General features: G+C 37.5%; 1 protein-coding gene and 1 pseudogene across 1 annotated transcript in view; one reads left to right on the top strand and one right to left on the bottom strand.

Annotated features, from left to right (window-relative positions):
- The window catches only part of LOC137090092 (zinc finger protein 271-like), a 105347-nt gene that overhangs the window by 67290 nt on the left and 17886 nt on the right, over positions 1–20171 (bottom strand). The window lies entirely within an intron of this gene.
- Positions 3234–5644, top strand: LOC137049653 (zinc finger protein 678-like; annotated as a pseudogene).

Here is a 20171-nt window from a genome sequence, read left to right as displayed (position 1 = left end):
CGACGTCCACTCGCTTTAGCCTCCTCACACACTGGTTTTGCTGGATATATTTACTTTTTTCTGAAGGAAATCGATACAATCCTACACCTTTTGGTGTATATCTGACGGCGCAACCCCAAACACAACACGTTTTCGTCAGTTTCAGTTTTAATCAACAACAATGTTCTTAACTCTGTAAATGTTAACAGTAGCCGGCTGATCTTTTCAGTTTGTCAGTAGACGCTATTAATTTATTATGTTCCCTTCAATTTATTCTTTAATTGGTCTTAAACATTTCAGCAGAAACCCTGGATTTAATAACCTTATTAAAGTAGTTATTATTAAAGTATAATTAAAGTAGTTATAAGTCAGTCAAACTATAATTAGAAACTATAATTAGATTCATATGGATATTATTATGGTGTTGTAGTTGTTTATCTCAGTGTCATTGGTGTTTGTATTATTGATGTTTTATCCATGTCATATTGTGTGATATTACAGTATTGTCTTTCAGTAGAGAAGTTGAATAGTCTTTTGTCATATATCCAACGTGATCTCATGAAAATACGTGAGTATTTTTACGTAAAGTGTGATTCTACTACACATACATTTACTAACGTTTTCACACACAATAAAACGTACAATACTGACTTATTAACAGCACTAAAATGTACAATATTGACGTATTGACAGCACTAAAATGTAAATTATCGACGTTAATGTGTAAGCAGCCAGCCACCGGCTCCCATAAATCGTGGCATTAATATTGTTTATTTTATATCCAATAGTCACATCAATACATGTTTTCAGTCACATTTATTAAATGCATGTTACTAAGTTAATCAACCTAATATAAAATAACAGAAATATAAAATAACATTTTGCTCTCGTGACATCACTACAAACTCATTTCGGGTGACTAGATAATGTTAAAAGAAGACTGAAATTTAAAACCGTCAGATGAATAACATTCTTGCCAACCATTTTGTAGTATTTAGCTTGTTGTTTGCTGTGAGACATAAAAAGGCATTTTCTCCTATTCAGCAACTGGCGATCACAATATACACCAAAACACAACATCAATTCACAAAATGCAACACTTTATTCGCTTGCTGTAATCCAAATCGTTAGAATCCATATGTTTGCGAGAAACAAATCTAAAATTGAGCCCGGTTATCCTCATCTCCATTAGCCTTCCATTAGTCTTCATCTCCTCTCAGTAGCGCGACGGCAAACATCAAATCTCGCGCTCGTAAATTCAAATTTAAAAAACGCGCCCTCATGAAGCGTTACGACATGATTTACGGCAGTGGCATCGAATGCTCATTGGCTCTCGCCTGCTTCGTCACAGATTTTTGACATGCCGTGTTTCAGTCGATTTGTATTTGAAATGGGAAAGGCGCAACTTCACGGAGAGAAGCCGGATTAATATTTTCATTGATTAATAGCTAAGCTAACATTCTGCACTGTACCTCATACAAAACTATTAACGTTATATACCACCAGAGAGGACTGCGACTGCAACATATCTTCATTTGAACTACTTTTGGTACCGCTTTTGACATTTTTGCAATAAATAAATGATTGTGAGTACACTGGTCTGTCTGTTATGCTTTGATTTATAACAGTACGTTGTTCTAATAAATGCTAATGGGTAGGTTTAGGAGTAAGTGTAGGATTAGCCGTTCAAAATATTTTTTTAATGCTATATTGTTACCAAAATCGTCATTTTCCAACGTTTTACCTTTTATTTTCTTTATATTCTGTATTAAATTGGTAGGTTTAGGTTTTGGGTAGTGTTAAGGGATCATGGATTAATCAATAAAATGGTCAAAGGGAAATTATATAGATATGTTTATGATATAACAAAACAAAAAAAATGTTTTTACCAGAATAAAGTTTTGTATTCTCAAAAAAAAAGATTTCATGATGGATTCGTAAATATTTTACGTTTTTTAGCTGTGAAAATGTAATAATACGTTTAAATGTTGCAAATACGTCTATATTTTACATTTTAGCACTTCTCCAAACGTACTAAGATGTACGTTTAGTCTCTTTGAAAGTAACGTATTAATACCTACGTATTAAGGGTGAGACCAGGCTGATATATCCTGAGTGTAATAATGTGTTTGTAAGAGCAAACAGTCAGAATAAAGTGAGATGATCTGCTGATGATCCTGAATGTCTTGTTGAATGAGTGTTGATAGTCTGAGGCTCATCAATATTAACAGAGCTGCTGAAAAGACTCTTTATTTCATCTCAATAGTTCCTGTTTTCACCTCATTTATTATGATGATGTCTTCACATCTCCTGTAAATTCACACTTAAAGCTCATATCATTGGGCTCAGCAGACTTGATGGGGATTTGATGAACAAAAATGATCTGTGTTTATGTTTTTATCTTTTTTTCTTACCATTATTTATATTTGGAAGTGTTTAAATTATTAAGTTAAATATTTTCTGCATATAATATAATAATTTGTATTGATTAGAACTGAATTGAGTGTAATCTGTTATAATATTCCCAAATAAATGTCCTTTTTCCTTCTATTTTCCCTCTACTTCCTCCCTGCCCTAGCGTATGATGCTCTGTGTAATGTCCAAACGCAGTACTTCAGGCACTTATTGCATTTTCTTGCCTCTTCATGACAGATCGCTGCTTGTAGTCCTCAGTTGTAAATCGCTTCGGATAAAAGCGTCTGCTAAATGCATAAATGTAAATTATCCTATTATATAATTAAATAAACCATTTATAACTATATCTGGCTCATGGGAATATCCAGAGATATATAATAAAGCAGATGTTCCTGCTTAAGGCTCCCTGTTTCAGGCCTGGGGTGGAAATGCTCAAATATGGCCTTTGTCTCATCATGTATTGATTTCCTTTGAGGTGTGTGTATGTTAGAGGCTGGACTCTTCCTTTTGCAGAAGTGTTTGGCTTTGTTAGATAATAACGTTTCTTGGATATTAAAATGTATTTTCTGGCATCAAAACCCCAAGACTTCAAGTGAATCTCACTTGAATCATGATTGAAGCTCTTCCCACACTGGAATTCATCATCAGTAGAGCTCCTCCCACAGCAGTCACATCATCAGTGGAGCTCCTCCCACAGCAGTCACATCATCAGTGGAGCTCCTCCCACAGCAGTCACATCATCAGTGACGCTCCTCCCACATCAGTTGATCAATAAATGCTGGAATATTCCCATCAGTCTACAAGTGAAGACGAGTAGCAAAGCATCAGGAAGAGCTGAAATCTGCAAAGACTGAGTTTATTAAAGAGGACAGTGAGAACACGAGTGATCCAGAACCTGCAGAATGAAACACACTGAAGATCCTGTAGAACAAAGAGGTTGGTGTTTATTCTTCATTCATTCATGATGCTGGAGAACATTCATGATAGGAAGACTCAACACTTCAGCACATTTAGAGAAACAGTTACACTCTCAAATAGGTACTGAATTTAACAAATGGTCATTAGAGGGAGGTTTGATAAACTTTCATATTGATCAACATCAGGTCACATTAGCTCCTTATTTTATATCTGGGTTGCCTTTTTTGCAACCAAGTTACCAAAATGATGGACATTTTTCGACTTAGTTTAGAACATTTGCGTTATATTTTAACCAATAAACAACAAACAGTATCAAGTAGCTGACAGGATTGTAATCATAACATATGCTACATTTGTATTTATATTAAGTTACTCATAGATTATTCTACTTACATAGAATAGTCGTATAAAGAGGAAAGTCATTTCAGAGTTAACAGTGTAAGGTTAAAATAACCGCAGATAGTTCGATCTTCTGAGATATGTTAATATAATAATAGATCAGCTCCTCCTCCCTCACTTCATTCTTCCCTTCACTCAGTTCACGTTTGTGTTTATTTAAAATAAAACATATCTGTTATTATTTTAATCTTATATCTGTTATTTAACAGATGAGCTAGTTCTTTAATGTTGATCTAACCAACAGAGGACACGAGTCAGGGTTAAATCCCAGTTGTGCTGGCGGTGCATTTTGTCACACTAAGCCCCTATTCGATCTGTGCTGTTATTTTCTATACTTTTATGAATTCTATTGAGATATCATGAGAAAATGTGAATAAAGACTGAGAGTCAATGTTCGGAAATGCTTAATTATTATGTATAGCTGTGTTTTGAGGTGTGTTTGTTGTTAAACTCAAAAATTAGTTTATTTTTAATAAGTAAAAAAGGCAGTTATTTTATTTGAAAAAGTGAATAATTGTATTTTATTGACTAAATACTTTAGTTTGTCTTAGATAAATAAAATATATATTTATAAATGTCATTTCTATAGGCTATATTTTTAAAAATACAGTCGGCTCCCGACATTCACCTACTCATTCGCGAACGACCCTTCACTACAAACTAGTAAAATATAAAGAGTTAAACAGAATAATAAAATGTTCACTTAAATTATTGGTTTTCCAACCTAAATTCCAGGATGTGAAAAATACAGACAAATACTGAATTGGAATTAAATTACTTTGAAAAATCTGCGCATGTGGGAATCCTTCTAGCACACCATTGGATTCAGACGCTGGGCTAACTGGGTGGACCTTGCATTTAAAATGTTCTTCCATTAAATCAGGGCTCACTTTTATGTCCTTTCACACATTTCTCTCTCCTTTTGATTCACTGAAAATTAAATTACAGCTTTTTTTCTTTGGTTTCAGACGAGATGGAAGAGAGCGAGGAGAGTGAAGAACTGAGAGAAGTGGAGGAGGAACATCATGTCAAACCTGGAGAAAAACCTCTGAGTCGATCACAGACTAAAAAGACATTTATAAAGAAAACAAGAGACAATAAATCTACAACCTGCACTCAGTGTGGAAAGAGTTTCACTAACACATATAATCTTAAACTTCACATGAGGATCCACACCGGAGAGAAGCCGTTCTCATGTGATCAGTGTGAAAAGAGATTCACTAACACATATAATCTTGAGCGTCACATGAGGATCCACACCGGAGAGAAGCCGTTCGAATGTGATCAATGTGGGATGAGCTTCACACAAAAAATAAGTTGTAATCAACACATGAAAATCCACACCGGGGAGAAACCATACAAGTGTGATCAGTGTGAAAAGAGATTCTCAAGAAAAATTAATCTTAATGTTCACATGAGGATCCACACCGGAGAGAAGCCGTTCACATGTGATCACTGCGGGAAAACTTCACGTAAGATATCACACCTGAAGGCACACCTGAGAGTTCATACAAAGGAGACGCCATATTCATGTTCTGTGTGTGGAAAGAGTTTTTCACTGCTGCAAACTTTACAAACACATGAGAAAATACACACTGGTGTGAGAGACTACATGTGCTTTGAGTGTGAGAAGACTTTTACTAAAGGAAGTGATTTAAAAATGCACCAGAGGATTCACACTGGAGAAAAACCTCACAAGTGTTCACACTGTGACAAGAGATTCAGTCGGTCAGGAAATCTGAAATCACATGAGAGGATTCACAGCAGAGAGAAGCCGCACACGTGTGATCAGTGAGGGAAGAGTTTCTCTGTTAAAAGTTACCTGAAGAAACACATGAAGAGTAATGCGGTGGAGAAACTGTACATTGATCACATTAATCAACCCTCTTACCATAGTTACTGGGAGAAGAATAATCTCTATAACTGTGAATAATTTATGAGAAATAAAACTTTATCAGTAACTATTAATCAGATTTTTCTTTAAACCCTGTCAGCCATTCTGGGGTACGATTCCCACACAATGACGTTACTTACTGCTGAACTACCATAGTATGTTGCATCGTTGAAGAAATAAACTAGCTAGTCACGACTGTTTCCCGAAACCGTATTGTTGCAAATCTGTCGTTCAACCGCGTTGGTTAATGATGTCGCGCAGGTGGTGGAGTAACAACTGCTTTTAATTAATTATTTTCAGATCGAATTCATGCTAGATTTTTTTGCTATAAATTACAGGCATGGCACTTGAGGATTAATTCTTATTTTTACACTAATTTGTCCAGATTCAAACATACTAGAGCACATTCGCACATGCACACTCTTCAAAAAAGTGCTTTAAATCTCTTGACAAACTTAAAAGACATGAATTAAATGTTTATGTATTATCTAAATGTCAGCTTGCTTATTTTGCTCAAGATAAGGACTTAAAGGGTAAGTTCACCAAAAAATGAAATGTCTGTCATTAACTCCTCTCTCTAATGTCGTTCCACAACCGTAAGACCTCCGTTCATCTTCACACACAGTTTAAGATATTTTATATTTAGTCCGAGAGCATATGCAAGTGTATGCACACTATACTGTCCATGTCCAGAAAGGGAATAAAAACATCATCACAGTAGTCCATATGAGACATCAGTGGGTTAATTAGAGTCTCTTGAAGCATCCAAAATACATTTGGGTCCAAAAATAACAAAAACTACGACTTTATTCAGCATTGGCTTCTCTTCCTGGTTTGTTTTCAAACCTCAAATAAAGATTCAAACGGTTATGAATCAGTGTATTGATTCATGATTCGGATCGTGTGTCAAACTGCGACAAAAAATAGAAAAGAATTATAAGAAAACTTTTGGAGGCATAAAGACAAATAAATTTTAGGGACCATCAAATCCCCTCAGTCTGCTGAGCCCAATGAAATGAGCTTTAAGTGTGAATTTACAGGAGATGTGAAGACATCATCATAATAAATGAGGTGAAAACAGGAACTATTGAGATGAAATAAAGAGTCTTTTCAGCAGCTCTGTTAATATTGATGAGCCTCAGACTAGCAACACTCATTCAACAAGACATTCAGGATCATCAGCAGATCATCTCACTTTATCGTTAGTTTGACATGTTCACCGGCAGCCGATTAATGAGCGCTGCGATTAAATTTTACCTCAGACGAAATTCTGGCAGTGTCAGAAGATTTGGCACAGAATCCTGCAGTGTGACTTCTCCTACGACGACAGTCAAATATATCAGTTTTTTAAAGAAAAACTATGACCAAAACGAGAGCTAGAAATGTATTTGTATCCAGCCTTTCAGTCCCGCGTGTAATTCAGTTCACTGTCGCCTAACGCGTCATTCATTGATGATATAAAGCTCCGGGTGAGTTTTCTTGCCCACGTCCGTTTTTAGCGCGCCTTCCCTATCGTGCAGTCTGACATTAATGACAACTGAGATCTTACAGTGTGACATGGCTTACATCGGGGATCATGTTCGTACAGTCTGACAAGCGACATTCGCAAAGGATTTTGAAAAATCGCACAGTGTGCAGGACCCATTAGAGCAAAAATGTAGGAGTCCTAAAATTATGACCAACGGCCATTATTTTTAAGAGTTTCTCCTAAATCGGCAAGTTAGGAGCTACTTTTAGCCTTAAGATGTTTTGTGAATGTGGCCCCTGGCCCCGTATTCATAAAGAGTCTAAGAGTCCTCTCAGAAAACTCCTAACTTAGCTTAAAAACTTTTACGTAGGAGTCTTAGCTTAAGAGCTATTCGGGACCGATCTGAGAGCAACTCTGAGCGAGGAAAATACAAAAACTTTTATCTTCGTGAAGAGGTGGGGCTGACCCCGTTGCTACGTATGACACAATCTTTTAAAGACTGTGATTGGTTGTTTGTCCAAAAAGGGGAAAAAAGGAGCGCTTTTAAGTATAGGGTCTATTCTTAGCCTTCACTTTGAAATTACAAGCGCAAATTGTTCTATTTCACCATTCTCTCTCACTCTCACACACATTATATGTATGTATATAAATCCTTTTATTATTTGCCATGCTGTTAATTTAATATAAGGTATTTGATTGGCTTAGAATTATAAACATTGTTCCACTCTTTCTATTTACATAAACATCCTCGTCTTCCGACGGTGCAATAATTCGGATGTGGGTTCCATCGATTACTCCAACAACACCAGGGAAGCCTGCTATATTCATAAATGCAGTTTTTTGAGCCTGCAATGTGGGAATGTTCAGTGGAAATAAAATGAACTGTGACACAATGGCCCTCATTTATCAATCTTGCGTAGAAACGGGTGTATATGTTGGCGTAAGATTATGCTTACACTCCTCTCACCGCCTGATTTATGAAACTGTGCGCACCTCTGCAATCCAGGTGTACGCAATACTTGCCCTTGATAAATCCTGCGGCTGAAAACGATCGTCATTAGAATAACACGCCCCTATATATTCAAGTATCCGCCTCCCGCACGGCCTCATTTTACGCCATGGACACACGGAAGACGGCAAAGAAGCGAAACTTCTCCGACGTGGAGATCGGGCGCGCTCAATCATCTCACTAGTCCACTAGTCAGGGCACTGATTAGGACATAAGTCAATGGGCTGACTCCCTGATCAGTGCTCTGACTACTGAACTATTGAGATGATTGAGACGCGCCTATCGAGATCATCACCAGGGAAGTGGAAAAAAAACGAAATTGTTTTATTTAAGAGTATAAAGAGTGGGAATAAAGGCACTCACAAAAACAAAATATGGACCCAAATTACGAGTACTGTTAATAGTGTGGGGGTTGAGAAGCGCACTCCAGCAGTTTAAATCGCTGTTTGGATGATAAATTACCATCACAATGCATTATTTTACAGCACGTTTTGAAATAATTAGCATTTAATGTCGTATCACGGCATGTATTGGGGTGTGCGACAGTGATGATGATGTGATGTGGAGTACCATTTATTCACATTAATAATTACATGACAATTTGTAAGATTCTTCTTCTTATTATTATGATTATTATTCTTAATGACGCTTGTTATTTAGAAGAAGAATGTCGTTTTTATTGATTTTATTATTATTTAAAAGAAGAAGGTCATTTTTATTATTTTGTCAGTCTGAATTATTTTAGTCCCAGTCCGTGCGCAGCTGCCGGGCCAGGCGGGCCTGAAACGTCAGATAAAGCGCACAGGCTCGCGACTGGAGGATTACATATTCCTACAAATCAAACGCTTTGGTAAAGTCACACAAATTAAACATTGACGTTCATGTTGCACAAAAATAAACACTGAATGTTGTTGCTGTGGTTTTTAACAGTGGGTCAAATATATCTTGTCAGTGCGTTTTGTGGTGTTAGGAATTGTTTTTCTGCGCATTTTCCCACTAACTCAAACGTGCGTACACCACCTCCTGAGCTGGCGTAGGATTTGAGCGTGCCGTACGCCAACGTCCATATTGATAAATCTCAAAGTCACCGTGGGTTTGGGTGTACGCAAGGTGTACGCTGGAAATTTGGTGTACGCACTTTTGATAAATGAGGGCCAATATGAGCTTCTGAAAGTGCTGTGATTGTTTGTGTGATCGCTCTGCTTACAGAAGGTTGTGACAGACCTAAATCATCACTGCTGCATTGTTCCATATAGTTGCCAAAATAGTTGCCAAATATAAAATATGTAGTGATTACTTTCATTTCTGGTGCTATGGCATTCCTGCGCTGTGTCGGAGATGTTAGCGTGTCTCTAATAAGATCTGTCACAAACATGATCTCTGCACGATCTAATCTATAGCGTTTTATAAACTCACTGTCATCCATTGTCTGCAACATATTTCTTCTCCCTCTTTGTCTTTCTGCCATTTTCTCCGCTGCTAAAGAAACTCTTAAGCCTCTTAAAAGTCCTCGTCTGTGCTCCTAACAAATTTGACCTTAAGACCTCTTTTAAGGGTTAAGATGCTTTCTGAATGACTTTTTTCTTTACTAGGATTTTTTGTTAGTTTTAAGAGTAAACGCCCACATTTCTAAAAAATTTATTCGAATTTTGTCACTAGGAGCTACTCTTTGCATTAAGATTCTTTATGAATACGGGCCCAGATGTTTATTTTTAAAAATCATATATTTGTTGTTCCAAATCAGATTTGTGTGGCGAAAAGTTATGCTTAAAAATGATTATCCATAAAAAAATAAAAAAATAAAAAATGTAATCAGAAAGTTTCAGAAAGATTTACCAGAACTTTGTTTACATTAATACAGCTAATTGCGTATTTAAGAACAAGTGGATAAAGCACGATTTGAAATCTAAAGGCAAAATTTGGAATATCATTCCTGAGTTCATTTTTGATAAACTGGGGGTTTAGAATTTTTTGAGATGTAATTGAAGTCAAGTACACATTTAGACCACCATCTTCATATGGATTGCATAGAAGTGTTTTATTAAATAATGCAGTCTGTTCTTTGAAATTAAATTCAACAAAACAATATCCACCTCTTTTATGACTGATTGTGGAGCTGTATACACCAAGCGTGCAACCCTTCAGTTTTGGATAATAATATTCTTCCTTTTAATGATAGATCTCTCATTAACCCTAAGTTTAATTTTAAAAATGGCAGTGTCATCCGCTAATTGAGAGTATTTTAACTCTTTCTCTAGTCTAGTCTAATAGCACTAAATATGTCTCTTTAAATATATAGGGCCATGGTTTGTGTTACAAGTAAGAAAAGAAACAGTGAAATGGGACACCCTTGTCGTATGCCTCTACTGATTTAAAACCTGGATGATGCTCCATATGATACTTTAATTAAGCTGTTACAGTCACAGAATTGCAGAACAATTTTATGAAAAATGTCATTTACTGTATAATGCAGAATGACAAATTAATTTGTCAAGATTTGGAGGAATAAATCAAAAAGTTATTTGTCAACATTTACTCGTCCTTATTTCTTTTTTAAACCAGTCAGACTTTCCTTCACCATATAAAGCCATCGAGTCTCTTCAGAGGATTTGTTATATACCACTCATTTCATATGGATTCGTTTTATGATCTCTGCTTAGACTGTCAATAGAAGGACATAAATGTTTCCCATTTCATTACACATATCATTATTTGTGTTCTGAAGATGAATGAAAGCTTTAAACTTCATTCAGATTTCATATGGCCACAAATTGAACTACAAAATGTACAAATATCTAAACATCCTTAAATCCAAATACATTTTACTTGACATACCAAATGAAGAAATGAAGTCTTGTTTTCTGAGAAATTTAACAAAAGTAAGGAAGTTTATGCTTAAAACAAGAACAAATATTTGTAATTGGGTTTGAAAATATCCTTGCATTTGAATTCACTTGATTTTTATAAATCCATAGACAGAAATGTGTTCATTCTTGTTTTAATCATAAATTATTTCACAAGAATTTTTGTTGGTATTATTAAGTTATGGAAATCTGTTGGAAATAGTTTTTTCAAACTTTGAAGTGTCACTAATACATCTCACTGTGAGACATTTATAGAACATGCTGATGTGTTATGTTCCCTTCAATTGGTCTTAAAAACGTCTTACATTTACCTTCATAAAACCTGCAGAAACCCTGGATTTAATAACTTGCAATTAATATAGTTATTAGAAAGTCAAATTATAATTAGACTCATATGGACATTATGGTGTTGTGGGATAGTTATTTACCTGAGCATCATTAGTTTTTTGTTTTTGTTTATTGACTTTTCAGCCATATCATATTGTGAGATATACAGTATTGTCTTTCAGTGGAGCAGTTTAATAATCTTTTGTCATATATCCTGAGTGTAATAATGTGTTTGTAAGAGCAAACAGTCAGAATAAAGTGAGATGATCTGCTGATGATCCTGAATGTCTTGTTGAATGAGTGTTGATAGTCTGAGGCTCATCAATATTAACAGAGCTGCTGAAAAGACTCTTTATTTCATCTCAATAGTTCCTGTTTTCACCTCATTTATTATGATGATGTCTTCACATCTCCTGTAAATTCACACTTAAAGCTAATTTCATTTAGACTGGTCTTACTAGACTCTCGTACATTTCATTTGTACATAGACTGAATGTACATTTGTACATTCATTTGTCTGGCCTCTCTCCATTGACAAGGGTTTATTTCCGTGAAGGCGGGCACCCTGTTGAGGTTTAAAACTATTTGATCTGCCCTGAGCCACTCTGGATCTGCCATAACCAATCGCTAACGTTTGGTCGTGACGTATGTCATGCGCCCTTCGCCTGTTTTACTCATGGATATCCGACAAAATAAAAGTGCACATGTGCATGCCACCTCAGTGATAAAACTATAGGATAAAACCTAAAACTCGTGCATTCGGATTGTGATTTATTCACGCCACGGTGGAGGGGAGAGTTTTGTGATCGGGAACGCGGCACTCACGCGGTCCGTAACATGATTGTATGCTGTAAATAAAATGTCATATGCTTGGTATGATAATAAATGCTGCGATAAATAACGGACCAATTCAAATGTTTAAGTGCTTTTATTTTAATTTGTTTGAGCGATGATGAAATATATTGCTCTTCTAAATACTTGCCAGCCTTTTAAGGAAATACAAGTCTATAAATGCATCCTAATAACAGCAAAGCAACCGTATGGTGTTCTGCAGTGGTCAAAAATGATTACAAACAGTGAATTTTGAAGTGATATATTGTTGAAAACTCAGAGACGTGGATTCGGACAGCTGTTACATCAACACAACCTTGCGTTTGTCAAAAGCAGTCGGTAATTCGGCCGGGGATTTTTACGCGGGTGGTGAGAGACGGATGGCAATAAAATAACTGACCAGTCCCTGTAAATTAAATGATGGCAATACCTTCCGACCCCACGAGAAACAGTTACTGTCCGAATAGCTTCAGCCAACTCCTTCATCACTAACGAAGCGATCTGGAAAATCAAACTTTTCCCGAGTTTACCCTGTTGGAGGGCCACCAACAAACCCCAGCAAAGACTGTTATTGCTCCGGCTTTAACTTCTGGATATTCGGCAGCGGTGCCACAATGCAATGAATGGTTTAGTTTGCATCTTTCTCCGCCGCCATTACTGAACTACATCTCAAACTAGCGCTCGACATCAACGTCATTGTTCTCAGCCACGCCCTCTGTTCGCTGATTGGACCGGTAAAAATTTGTTCGGAGAAAACCTAAGACTACACAGCAGTCCCAGACGTAGTACTGAAGGAAAATGAAAATTGAGCGGAAGTACGTAGGCGGGCAGAGCCAGGCTACATTTCACTGGGCTCAGCAGACTAAAGGCATTTGATGGTCATTATTTGCATTATTTATATTTGGAAGTGTTTAATTTATTATTTTCTATATTTCTGCATATTGTATAATGTTTTTATTGATTAGAACTTAATTTATTGTAATCTATGAGAATATTCCCAAATAAATTCTACTATTATATCAGGCTCAGTGCAGAATCCTGAGAGATATTAAAGCATGAGACCGGAACGGATGTTCCTGCTTAAGTCTCCCTGGGGTGGAAATGCTCAAATATGGTGAAGCCTTTGTCTCGTAATGTATTGATTCCTTTGAGGTGTGTGTATGTTAGAGACGGGACTCTGGAGTTGCTTTTGCAAAAGTGCTTTAGATTTGTTAGATAATAAAGTTTCTTGGATATTAAAATGTATTTTCTGGCATAGTCAGACAGACATGCTCAGATGTGTCAATTGTGTCATGTAAAAACTGAAGTAGGAATATTCTGGAAGTGACGCTGTATTGTTGATAAGCACCACAGCAAATAAAATAAAAATTACTATTTGATGTTCTCTGTAAAAAACAGGTGTCTGAAACAGAAAGTGGCTGAATTTCTGCTTTTCCATGAGTGCCACCTCCTGGCAAGAGAATGAATATTAATTTCATGCTTTTTTTATGCAAAAAACAGACAAATCAAATCTTTCATTCTGATTATTCTGAAAAACCTAAATGAAATTCCTCTCACAGCCCTATTGCCACGATTACACATGACAGAGACGATAAAATCATCAGATCACCCACCCCTACAATCAACCAACAAAATGTCACTTTTCATGGCTGTTTGGAAACTAATTGATTTCTCCACAAAGCACGGCATTTTTCAAACGCGTCCCTCTAGGCAGTGGTTAAATGGGTTGTGTACGTGGCCTTGTGGGCGCTGCGCACCGCCCCCTCAAAAATGTTTAGGGGCGGGGCACCGATATCCGCCTGACTGACCCTGAATGATTTTGGTGGGCCTGACCCTCTCAGGGGCCCGATGGGAGCCCGCAGAAGTTTGGGGCCACAAAAAGCAGTTTGTCCTTTCTCCACAGGGTGGCGCTACGCAGTCCCACTCCCAGGCCCCCCCATCCCACAAAACCACTATTTGTCTACTTACCCACTAAAGTGACGGAATGACCCCTAGCCCCCAGCTGACCGATGCTGACCACCTTGTATAGGCCCAGTGGACACATGTTATTTAAGTGTATGTTTCATAAATATGAACAATATTATTGATAAAACCACCTCTACTGTACTCTACACACTCAGTGGAACCAATCCATATCTGTTTCATGTCACAGCAGTGTATAGTTTGCATAAAAAACAATGTCCATGAAACCAGTATCAAGGGCCCACTGAATACATCAGAAATGGGATGTTCCAGTAATATTTAGTGCAAAAAAGGGAAAACATCCCAATTGCAATGTATTCAGTGCACTCCAGATAGTGCTTAGGTAGAATTTTTTTTTTTTAATTCAAGTTCTTGTCATGATATGAACTATAAACTGCACTCAGCAGGTGACCCTGAGTCCATAGCATCAAGTTTCACCACAAAATTCCACTGTCCATGAACCTAGTATTTTGTATAATGGGAAAACTTGCATGTGGGATCTCCATATCTCAGATCTGGACGGGTCTAGAGAGCAAGGACTTGCATTCCTCTCTATGTCTCAGTGCCTTCTATCAGAATCCAGAGTTTAAAGAAGATCCGAGAAACTCAAAAATGTTCCACGTATGCCTTACTGATTTTTTGGGTGGGAAAAAAATGTTTCCAATTTTCTCAAAACTCTGGATTCTGATAGACGGCACTGAGACGTAGACAGCAATCCAAGTTTAGTGGTGCTAGAACCTTTCAGAGCTGAGATACAGAGATCCCACATGCAATTGATCCCATTCACCAAAATACAGGGTTCAGGGACAGAGGAATTCTGGAATGAAACTTGATGTGCCGACTCAGGGGGCCCTGCTGAGTGCAGATAAATAGGTTTCATCAGAATATGTTGGCAGGAAAGATTAATACTGTTCCTGTATTGGTGCAAAAACAAGAGAACATCCCACTTCTGATGTATTCACTGGGCTCCTTGTAATGGACCTGTGGACACATGTTAATTAAGTGTATTGTTAATAATTATTACCAATATTATTGATAAAACCACCTCTACTGTACTCTACACACTCAGTGGAACCAATCCATGTCTGTTTCATGTCACAATAGTGTATAGTTTGCATAAAAACTGAATGTCCACGAAACCAGTATCAAGAGCCCACTGAATACATCAGAAATGGGATGTTTTTGTGTTAGTAAAAAAACACAAGAAAACATCCCACCTCTGATGTATTCAGTGGACTCCTTGTAAAGGCCCTGTGGACACATGTTAATTATGTGTATTTTTAATAATTATAGTCAATATTTCTTATAAAACCACCTCTACTGTACTCTACCAATCCATGCCTGTTTCATGTCACAATAGTGTTTAATTTGCATAAAAAAATGCAGTGTCCATGGATCCTCTATTTGAAGGCCACTAAATACATTGCAGCTGGGACGTTCCTCTATTTCAGTGAATAAAACCCTTAAATTGGGGGTAAGGACCTAGGGGCATCGAATGCTTGTTTGTGGGGCCCTCATAAACAACATATTAAAGATCAAAATCTCTCAGAGTTTGGGAAGGCCTTAAAAAAATATTCAGTGAAAAATACAAACATGTGCTTTTCCCTCCTTTTGACCTTTTGACACCCAAACGAGTTCGTAGACCCACCAAACTTAATTAATAAAGTTGTTGCTTTTTTGACCTTTTGACCCCTGAACGATGTCGTAGGACCACCAAACTTTTCCACCCACTCCAGTGGCCCGTTGTGATAAGAAAAATGGTGCCCCCTAGTCAATCGGCCCTTTCAAAGCAATTTTCCTACACGTCCCACTTACCCTTTAAATAATAGGTCCGTGTACGGGTCCTGCCTTGGCTCCTCCTCCCCCCCTAGGGGACGCCAGACCTAGGGGCGTCAGACACTTGTCTGTGGGGCCCCCTGTAACAACATATAAAAGAGCCAAATTCATCAAAGTTTGGGAAAGGCCTTAAAAAAAATCAGCAAAAAATTTCAGTGGAAATTATAAACATGTGCTTGCTGCTTTTTGGACCTCTTGACCCCTGAACAAGGTTGTAGGGCCACCAAACTTTTCCGCCCACTCCAGGGGCCCTTGACGATAAGAAAAATGGCGGCCCCTAGTCGATCGGCCCTTTTGAAGCGGTGTACATATAACCACTAGGGTAAGCCCATTGAAATAAATGGGGGGTGGGAGTTTTTTACAAAGGTGATAGGGGCCCCAAATTTTGCAAAGTGGCTCCTGGGCCCCTCCCCCGGGTGACATACTGAGAGCGCCAGGCTGTAGAGCGCAGGCAAAAAAAATCAGCCTTTAAACCTAATCTCTCACTCAGGCCTCTATCACTCTTATAAAGACAGAGGCTTTCAAGTGATTTTTGGATGCAAGAAAGCAACTTTTTTTCGAGAAGGTCTTATGTTAACACGCTTCAGGGCCGTAAGTCATTGGGGGCCCTGGAGAGTCCAAATCTCAAATCTCAAGGCCCCAAGACCTTCCGTCTCCGTACAGGGGCCGTCCCACGCTCTATTTAATCACATAATGCTTTGATGGACCCGCGGACGCTTTTTTGACCTTTTGACCCCTAAACGAGGTCGTAGGGCCACCAAACTTTTCCGCCCACTCCAGGGGCCCGTGGCGATAAAAAAAATGGCGCCCCCTAGTCGATCGGCCCTTTCGAAGCGGTGTACATGAAACCACTAGGGTAAGCCCATTGAAATAAATGGGGGGTGGGAGTTTTTTTACAAAGGTGCTAGGGGCCCCAAATTTTGCACAGTGGCTCCTGGGGCCCCTCGGGCGACATACTGAGAGCATAAAGACTACATACATAAAGACTAGCACTAGCAAACAAATCCAATTTTCTATTGTTTATTTATTTAAAAAAGTTTGTGTTCTGTTCGATTAACTGAGACTTCTTACAGCCCTTGCATGCTGTTGCCCTTGTTTGTTTAGTTGCTTCTATTGCTCTCCTCTTTTGTAAGTCGCTTTGGATAAAAGCGTTTGCTAAATGATTACATGTAAATGTATATTGAGCCATATGAGACATTTTAAATCTATACATAAATGTTCATTTTGAAACCGGAAACAATACATTTTGCTTTGTGGTGCTCTTTATTATTAAAGGTTTTATGGTCATTGTCAGTTTATGTACAGAACTAACATGTTAATGATCAAATGAATTTATTATATTGAATGTAGTTATTATAAAGTTAAACTATGTCATTTTGTGGTAAATTATCTTTTAATAGAGCATTTAAATATGATTTTGGTATCCTGAGTGTAATAATGTGTTTGTAAGAGCAAACAGTCAGAATAAAGTGAGATGATCTGCTGATGATCCTGAATGTCTTGTTGAATGAGTGTTGATAGTCTGAAGCTCATCAATATTAACAGAGCTGCTGAAAAGACTCTTTATTTCATCTCAATAGTTCCTGTTTTCACCTCATTTATTATGATGATGTCTTCACATCTCCTGTAAATTCACACTTAAAGCTCATTTCATTGGTGTCAACAGACTGAGGGGATGTGATGGTCACAAATGATCTTTATATATATATATATATATATATATATATATATATATATATATATATATATATATATATATATATATATATATAATCTAAAATCTAAATCTAAAAATCCAATCTAAAAACCTTGTTACAAATGCTAATAAAAACAGTAGATAAAGCATTAACTATATAAGGAGAGCCCCTCACAGACGACTGCCCACATAAACATAATAAAACTTAAACAAAACGAAACATAAAATCATTTATAAGCATTATTTATAAGTGTTCATTTAAGTTTAATTATTTAAGTTAATTTATTAGTTCAACTATTTAAGTTATTAATTATTTTCTATATATTTCTGCATATTGTGTAATGTTTTTATTGATTAGAACTTAATTTATTGTAATCTATCAGAATATTCCAAAATAAATTCTATTATATCAGGCTCAGGGCAGAATCCTGAGAGATATTAAAGCATGAGACTGGAACGGATGTTCCTGCTTATAGCTCCCTGTTTCAGGCCTGGGGTGGAAATGCTCAAATATGGCCTTTGTCTCGTCATGTATTGATTCCTTTGAGGTGTGTGTATGTTAGAGGCTGGACTCTTGCTTTTGCAGAAGTGTTCGGCTTTGTTAGATATTAACGTTTCTTGGATATGAAAATGTATTTTCTGTCATTTAGTATAAAACAAACTCAGTAACTGAAATATTTTAGATTTTTGGCAGATTAACTTTTCCCACATCAATCACATCATCAGTGAAGCTCCTCATACATTAATCACATCATCAGTGAAGCTCCTCCTACATTAATCACATCATCAGTGAAGCTCCTCCCACAGCAATCACATTTGGCTTGTTCGACTTCACCCAGCGATGCGCAGGCCGATCGGTGGCTGACTTGAAGCAGTGCATGCCAGTTAGAAATTTTGTCCGACTTGAGGCAGCGCCGACGGCACATGCCTGTGACGTATGTCAACAAAATACCGCGAGAGCGATTCGAGAGCAGCCGGCTGATGCAGCCGCTGCAGATTCTCAAGGGGGACTGCAGGAGGCTGCTCGAGCTCTGCTGATCCACAATTGGCTCTGATGATGACACAGCTGATCCACGATTGGCTCTGATGACGACACAGCTGATCTACGATTGGCCGGATTCACCGCATGACAGCGATCACGTGTGTTTCGTGTTTATTCTAAAACCTTGTTACACAAATGCTCACAAATCATTTATTTATAACAGTAAAACCTCTTTTCATATAGTTGCGATGTTATACTGTCATGTTTATCAAACTAAAACTGATAAAAACCATTGACACCACTTCATTGATAGTGTAGGTTTATATGTTGAACTTTAATCTTGTCCAAATAGACGCTTTATTAAGCAGTACATAAAGTGTTGCATGAAAATGTCATCTAAAACATCTGTGTATTTGAGAAATATTGCATTTATTTAACTTCAGCTGTGATAAAGTTTGCAAACGCAGCGCAAGCGTCACTGCGGGAGGTAGAAAGTGTCCGACTTCACGTCTCCGTTTGCAGCTCCTCCCCGCCTGCACTCGCCTACTCTCGCCGATCGCATGCATCCAGCCGCAGCCGATGTCCAACACACCTATTATCAGTGAAGCTCCTCCCACAATCACATCATCAGTGGAGCTCCTCCCACAATCACATCATCAGTGATGCTCCTCCCACAATCACATCATCAGTGAAGCTCCTCCCACATCAGTTGATCAATAAATGCTGGAATATTCCCATCAGTCCACAAGTGAAGACGAGCATCAAAGCATCAGGAAGAGCTGAAATCTGCAAAGACTGAGTTCATTAAAGAGGACAGTGAGAACAAGAGTGATCCAGAACCTGCAGAATGAAACACACTGAAGATCCTGAAGAACAAAGAGGTTGGTGTTTATTCTTCTTTCATTCATGATGCTGGAGAACATTCATGATAGGAAGATTCAACACTTCAGCACATTTAGAGAAACAGTTACACTATCAAATAGGTACTGAATTTAACAAATAGTCATTAGAGGGAGGTTTGATAAACTTTCATATTGATCGTCAACATCAGGTCACATTAGCTCCTTATTTTACATCTGGGTTGCCTTTTTTGCAACCATGTTACCAAAATGATGGACATTTTTCATTTTAGTTTACCAATAAACAGCAAATGGTATCAGGTAAATGACCTTAACAGAATGGCTGACAGGACTGTAATTATAACTTAAGCTAAAAAAAAATCGTAAATTATAGAAGAAATATTATAATTAGATTATAATGTCTTATATCAATGCCAGTGAATTAACAGTCATGTTTAGAGTGACTGAAACAATGCTCTTGTCTCTGGAGAAACAGAACAACATGTAACAGAAGTTAAGAGAGTTTAGAGAAACTTTCCCAGGATCTTTATTAAAGTTACCTCCTGTTTCTCAACAAGGTGTGAACTGCTGACTTACTCTTGAGATGTTAGCAAGCAGTTAGCAAGTTCTAGTCATAACCTCTGATTATTGTTTGAGCCATAACTGAGTAGGGGATTAAACAGAGCTGCTATTTAAATATTTGTGAGCGTGTGTAACATTATATACAGATCCCTGCATTAGCTCTTAAAGTG

This window comes from Pseudorasbora parva, chromosome 2, assembly GCF_024679245.1.
Source record: "Pseudorasbora parva isolate DD20220531a chromosome 2, ASM2467924v1, whole genome shotgun sequence".
In the NCBI taxonomy this organism is placed as follows: Eukaryota; Metazoa; Chordata; class Actinopteri; order Cypriniformes; family Gobionidae; genus Pseudorasbora; species Pseudorasbora parva.
The sequence above is the reverse complement of the archived record's forward strand: the minus strand, read 5'-3'. Positions and strand labels throughout refer to the sequence as shown.